We start from the raw sequence: 7,932 nt of genomic DNA, 5'->3' as shown, positions 1-7,932 counted from the left end.
AACAAAGTTATAAGACGTGTACCACCTAATTTCAAGCCTTAATATGAAGCTACAGTAGTCAAGGTAAACTGGTATTGTTGAAAGGACAGGCACAAATTAATGGAACAGAACAGAGTCCAGAAAAAGATACAAACATACATGACCAATTTGTTAAGTATCTTTATTGAGATAATTCACATACCATAAAATTTACCCATATATAATTCCATGACATTAGTATATTCACAGAGTTGTGCAAACTACCAAAATCCAAGTTTAGAATATTTTCATCTCCTCAAAATGAAACCTTTGAAAAGTTTCAAAAAGAAACTCCATACCCATTAACAGTCACTCCTCATTCTCCCATTTCTCCAGCCTTAGGCAATCATTAATCTACTTTTCTCCATAGATTTACCTATTCTGGACATTTCATATAAACGGAGTCACATGATATGTGATCTTTTGTGACTGTTTTTTTTTCACTTAGCATACCATTAGTGCATTTGGTTGTAGCATGTATTATTATTTCATTCCTTTTTTATGGCTGAATACTATTCCATTGCATGGCTATACCACATTTTATGTATCTAGTCATTGGTTGATAGATACTTGGGTTGTTTCCACTTTCTGGCTATTGTGCCAAAAACATGAATAGTGCCACTATAAACATTTGTGCACAAGTTTTTGTGAGTGTATATGTTTTCATTTCTCTTAGGAAGGACTTGAGCTTGGAACACATGAAGAACACTCACTTGCCCCCAAATTAAGATAAACTATGTTCATTTAGGGTACAGAAAGCTCCAGATGGTCAAGTTAGAGGCAGTGTGGGAATATGTTTCTAAGGCATTTGCTAGTCTTCGAGAATTTCCCAGGAGGAATCACTTCTGCTTCTTATATCCTTCCTGTGTCAAGATCTAAGGCTGTAGCTTAGTCACTATTCTCCTATGTGAGGAATGGAATTGCTGGGTCATATGGTACTACAATGTTTAACATTTTGAGAAACTTCCAAACTGTTTTCCATTTTGTATTCTTACTACCCATGTATGAGGATTCTAATTTCTCCATCCTCATCAACACTTACTATCTCTCTAATTTTAGCCACCCTAGTGGTTGTGAAGAGGTATCTCAATGTGATTCAACTGATTTCTGCAAAGGTGCAAAGGCCAATCAAAGGAGAAAAGATAGTCTTTTCAATAAACAGTGCCAGAACAATAGGATAACCATATGAAAAAGATGAACCTCAAATGAAACTGTCATCATAAACAAAAATTAACTCGAGGGCTTCCCCAGTGGTCTAGTGGTTAAGAATCTGCTTGCCAATGCAGGTTACATGGGTTTGATCCCTGGTCCAGGAAGATCCCACATGCCGAGGAGCAACTAAGCCTGTGAGACACAATTACTGAGCCAGCCCTCTAGAGACCGCAAGCCACAACTACTGAGCCCATGTGCCACAACGACTGAAGCCTCACACCTAAAGCCCATACTCCACAACAAGAGAAGCCACGGCAGTGAGAAGCCTGAGCACCACAGTGAAGAGTAGCCCCTGCTCTCCGCAACTAGAGAAAGCCCGTGCACAGCAATGAACACCCCGTGCAGCCAAAAATAAATAATAAAAAAAAACCTCAAAATGGATTACAGGCTTACATGTAAAGAATAAAACAGTAAAGCTTCTTAAAGGAAATATAGAGGAACATGTTTATTAACTAGATCAAGGAAAAATTTCTTCAGTTCAGTCACTCAGTCGTGTTTGACTCTTTGCGACCCTGTGAACCACAGCACGCCAGGCCTCCCTGTCCATCACCAACTCCCAGAATCCACCCAAACCCATGTCCATTAAGTAGGTGATGCCATCCAGCCATCTCATCCTCTGTCTTCCCCTTCTCCTCCTGCCTTCGACCTTTCCCAGCATCAGGGTCTTTTCCAATGAGTCAGCTCTTTGCATGAGGTGGCCAAAGTATTGGAGTTTCAGCTTCAACATCAGTCCTTCCAATGAACACCTAGGACTGATCTCCTTTAGGATTGACTGGTTGGATCTCCTTGCAGTCCAAGGGACTCTCAAGAGTCTTCTCCAACACCACAGTTCAAAACCATCAATTTTTCGGCACTCAGTTTTCTTTATAGTCCAACTCTCACATTCATATGTGACTGTTGGTAAAACCACAGCCTTGACTAGACAGACCTTTGTTGACAAAGCAATATCTCTGCTTTTTAATATGCTGTCTAGGTTGGTCATAACTTTCCTTCCAAGGACTAAGCATCTTTTAATTTCATGGCTGCAATCACCATCTGCAGTGATTTTGGAGCCTAGAAAAATAAAGTCAGCCACTGTTTCCACTGTTTCGCCATCTATTTGCCATGAAGTGATGGGACTGGATGCCATGATCTTAGTTTTCTGAATGTTGAGCTTTAAGCCAGCTTTTTCACTCTCCTCTTTCACCTTCATCAGGAGGCTCTTTAGTTCTTCTTCACTTTCTGCCATAAGGGTGGTGTCATCTGCATATCTGAGGTTATTGATATTTCTCCTGGCAATCTTGATTCCAGCTTGTGCTTCCTCCAGCCCAGCATTTCTCATGATGTACTCTGGATAGTGCGGCGGCTGCGACAATGCAGAAGCGCGGCCAAGAGGAGCTACCCCACATCTGAGGTCAGGGGTTGTGGCCAAGAGGAGCTACCCCACGTCTGAGGTCAGGGGTGGCAGCCAAGAAGAAAATTTCTTAGATGCTATATAAAAATGATCCATAAAATAAAAAATGATATATAGGCCTTCATCAAAATTTTGAACTTTTGCTTTCAAAGGATACTGTTAAGAGAATGAAAAGATGAGTCACAGATTAGGAGGAATTATTCACAAAACATATTAATGAATGATTTGTATCCATAATATGTAAAGAACTCTTAAAATTTTATAATGAGATAACAGTCCAATAGAAAACAGGAAAAAGATATTTGAACAACCAGTTCACCAGTGATGCAAGTAAGAACATGAAGAGATGTTCAGCATCATTAGTCATTTGTTACTGTTCAGTCGCTAAGTCTTGTCTGACTCTTTGCAACCCCATGGACTGCAGCACACCAGGTTTCCCTGTCTTTCACTATCTCCCAGAGTTTGCTCAAAATCATGTCTATTTTATGGTGATGCTATCCAACCATCTCATGCTCTGTTACCCTCTTCTCTTCCTGCTCTCAATCTTTCCCAACATCAGGGTCTTTTCCAATGAGTCGGCTCTTTGCATCAGGTGGCCAAAGAATTGGAGCTTTGGCATCAGTCCTTCCAATGAATATTCAGAACTGATTTCCTTTAGGATTGACTGGTTTGATCTCCTTGCTGCCTAAGGGACTCTCAAGAATTTTCTCCAGCAACAAAATTAGAAAGCATCAATTCTTTGGCACTTGGCCTTCTTTATGGTCCAATTCTCACATCCAAACATGACTACTGGAAAAACCATAGCTTTGACTATACATGAAGAGACGCTCAACATCATTAGTCATTTGCTGTTGTTCAGTCGCTAAGTCTTGTCTGACTCTTTGCAACCCATGGACTGCAGTACACCAGGTTTCCCTGTCTTTCACCATCTCCCAGAGTTTCACTATCTTCCAAAGCTTTGACCTTTGTTGGGAAAGCGACGTCTCTGCTTTTGAATATGCTGTCTAGGTTTGTCATAACTTTCCTTCCAAGGAGCAAGCATCTTTTAATTACATGGCTGCAGTCAGAGTCTGCAGTGACACTGGATCCCTAGAAAAGAAAATCAGTTAGTTTCCACATTTCTCCCTTCTATTTGCCATGAAATTATGGGACCAGATGTCATGATCTTAGCTTTTTGAATGTTGAGTTTTAAGCCAGCATTTTCATTCTCCTCTTCCTCCCTCATCTAGAGACTCTTTAGTTCTTCTTTGCTTTCTGCCATTAGAGTGGTATCATCTGCATATCTGAGGTTGTTGGTATTTCTCCCAGCAATCTTGATTCCAGCTAGTGATTCATCCAACCCAGCATTTCACATATTGTACTCTCCATATAAGTTAAATAAGCAGGGTGACAATATACAGCCTTGATGTATTCCTTTCCCAATTTGAACTAGTCCATTGTTGTATGTCTGGTTCTAACTGTTACTTCTTGACCTGCATATAGGTTTCTCAGGAGACAGATAAGGTGATCTGGTATTCCCATCTGTTTAAGAATTTTCCACAGTTTGTTGTGATCCACACAGTCAAAGACTTTTGTGTAGTCAATGAAGCAGAAGTAGATATTTTCCCGGAATTCCCTTGCTTTCTCTCTTATCCAATGAATGTTGGCAATTTGATATCTGGTTCCTCTGCCTTTTCTAAATCCAGTTTGAACATCTGAAAGTTCGTGGTTCATGTACTGCTGAAGCCTGGCTTGAAGGATTTTGAATATGACCTTGCTAGCATGTAATATGAGTGCAATTGTATGGGAGTTTGAACATTATTTGTATTGCCCTTCTTTGGGTTTGGAATGAAAACTGACATTTTCCAGTCCTGTGGTGGCCACTACTGAGTTTTCCATATCTGCTGGCATATTGAGTGCAGCACTGATGCATTCTCACTTCTAGGTATTTACATTAGAAAGTGAGAACTTATATTCTTATAAAAGCCTATATATGAATGTTTAGAGTAGCCTTATTTACAACTATCAACGTGGAAACAATCCAAGTAGCCCTCAATTGGTGAACAGATAAACTATGGTTCATCTATACAATGGATCCCTACTCAGTAACTAAAAGAAACAAACTACTGATACATCCAACAACACAGCTGAATTACAAATCCATTATGTCAACTTAAAGAATTAAGATTGAAAAGGGTACATACTGCATAATTCCATTTATGTGACATTGTTAAAAAAGCAAAACCCACAGTGAAAGAAAACAAACAACGGTGGGAGTTTGGGATTGCAATATGCACACTATTTTATTTAAAATAAATAACCAACAAGGACCCATTGTAAAGCACAGGGAACTCTTCTCAATATTCTATAATAATTTAAATGGGAAAATAATTTTAAAAAGAATAGATATATGTATATGTATAACTGAATTACTTTGTTGTACTCCTGAAACTAACACAACATTGTAAATCAACTATAACCCAATATAAAATAAAATTTAAAACAAAAAACAAGAAAAAAAAGAAAAAAAGTGGTTCAAGGTATGGTGAGGAGCCAACATCAGAGGAAATTTTGGGGAGTGGTTGAACTGTGGTTATACAACTTTATGTGTCTGTCATTACTGAAATGAATGAATTTTATCATCTCTGAATATACCTCTGAGACTTCCCTATTGGTCCAATGATTAAGACTGCACCCTTCCACTGCAGAGGGTATGGATTCTATTCTTGATCCTGGAACTAAGATCCCACATACTGCATGGCAAGGCTAATAATAATAAAATAAATAAAAATTTTAAAAATTTATCAATAAAACTGACTTTTAAAAATTACACTTAGGGGATCTTTAACCTCTTGAGAAACCTGTATGTAGGTCAGGAAGCAACAGTTAGAACTGGACATGGAACAAAAGACTGGTTCCAAATAGGAAAAGGAGTACATCAAGGCTGTATGTTGTCACCCTGCTTATTTAACTTATATGCAGAGTTCATCATGAAAAACGCTGGACTGGATGAAGCACAAGCTGGAATCAAGATTGCCAGGAGAAATATCAATAACCTCAGATATGCAGATGACACCACCCTTATGGCAGAAAGTGAAGAAGAACTGAAGAGCCTCTTGATGAAAGTGAAAGAGGAGCATGAAAAAGTTGGCTTAAAGCTCAACATTCAGAAAACTAAGATCATGGCATCGGTCCCACCACTTCATGGCAAATAGATGGGGGAAACAATGGAAACAGTGACTGACTTTATTTTTCTAGGCTCCAAAATCACTGCAGATGGTGACTGCAGCCATAAAACTAAAAGACGCTTACTCCTTGGAAGGAAAGTTATGACCAACCTAGACAGCATATTAAAAAGCAGAGACATTAGTTTGCCAACAAAGGCCTGTCTAGTCAAGGCTATGGTTTTTCCAATAGTCATGTATGAATGTGACAGCTGGACTATAAAGAAGGCTGAGCGCCGAAGAACTGAATGCTTTTGAACTGTGGTGTTGGAGAAGACTCTTGAGAGTCCCTTGAACTGCAAGGAGATCCAACCAGTCCATCCTAAAGGAGATCAGTCCTGGGTGTTCATTGGAAGGACTGATGTTGAAGCTGAAACTCTAAAACTTTGGCCACCTGCTGCGAAGAGCTGACTCATTTGAAAAGACCCTGATGCTGGGAAAGGTTGAAGGTGGGAGGAGAAGGGGACGACAGAGGATGAGATGGTTGGATGGTATCACCGACTCAACGCACATGGGTTTGCGTAAACTCCGGGAATTGGTGATGGACATGGAGGCCTGGTGTGCTGCAGTCCATGGGGTCGCAACGAGTCAGACACAATTGAGCGACTGAACTGAACTGAACTGAACTAGAAGATGGGACTAAAAATGTATAAGCAACAACAACAAAGATGGAAGAACATGATTCTAAGCTAAAATATTCTAATATCCATTTTGGCATAGAAGGAGTATAAAAATCTTAATTTACTTTAGATATCATGTTAAGTAATTCTGTTTACAAATGTGGGGTAACCAATAAAGGACAGAAATAAAATACAAGAATCTCTTGCTTAACATTAGTAATCTGTGTCAGAAATTAGATGTTCTGTGTGAAAGCACAGAGCAGAAGAAAGTGTGGTTCCCATTATTTTAAATGGGAAAAATTATAATGCATGATGTGTCAACACCAAACCCAAACATTTCCTAAAACATAAATAAAATACAGTGCAACACCTGCACATAAGCAACAGTGTATTGTATTAAGATTTTATATAATTAAAACCACTATTTCCTTCAAACAGCATAGCACTACTGTACAGATATACATACAGACAAATATAATTGACTATAGACTAGAAAGTCTAGAATTAAAGCCTCACATACAGGCTAACTGATTTTCAACAAGGGTGCCAAAACCACTCAATGGGGGAAAGGACAGTCTTTTCAATAAACGATGCTGGGACAACTGAATAGTTACATGCAAAACAAGGAAGTTTGACCCTCACCTTACACCATATACAAAAACTAATTCAAATAAATCAAAGACCTAAACATATGAGCTAAAACTATAAAACTGTTAGAAAAAACACAGTGAAAAAGCTTCACATCATTGTATTTGTTAATAATTTCTTGGATACAACACAAAAGCACAGGCAATAAAAGAAAAAAAATGATAAATTAGACTTCATTGAAATTTAAAACATTTGTGTATCAAAGGATACTATCCAGAGAGTGCAAAGACAAATCACTGAATGGGAGAAAATATTTACAAATCATATATCTGATAAGAGATTCATATTCTGAGAATATAAAGAACTCATACAACTCAACAACAAACAATCATCCCAATCCAAAAATGAGAAAAGAATGTGAATAGATATTTCTCCAGAGAAGATGTATGAACCATCAATAAGCACATGAAAAGATGTTTAACATCTCTAGTCATTAGGGAAATGCAAATTAAAACCACAATGAGATACCACTTCATACCAAGTAGGATGACAATTATAATAAAACAAAACAAAACAGAAAATAACAAGTGTTGGCAAGGATGTGGAGAAATCAGAACACTTGGCATTGCTGGTTGGAATGTAAAATGGTGCAGCTGCTGTGGAAACAGTTTGGTGGTTTCTCAAGAAGATAAACATAGGCTTACCATATGATCTAGCAATTTCACTAATAGGTATACAGCCAAAAGAATTGAAAGCAGAGACTCAAATGGATATTTAAACACCAATGTTCACAGCAGCATTATTCCCAATAGTCCAAAGGTGGAAACAATACAAATGTCCGTCAACTGATAAATGGATAAAATAGTAACCTTGGAAATAGAATACAATGAAGCAGTAA

Source organism: Cervus canadensis, chromosome 22 (assembly GCF_019320065.1).
Source record: "Cervus canadensis isolate Bull #8, Minnesota chromosome 22, ASM1932006v1, whole genome shotgun sequence".
Lineage (NCBI taxonomy): Eukaryota > Metazoa > Chordata > Mammalia > Artiodactyla > Cervidae > Cervus > Cervus canadensis.
This window is presented reverse-complemented; position numbering follows the sequence as displayed.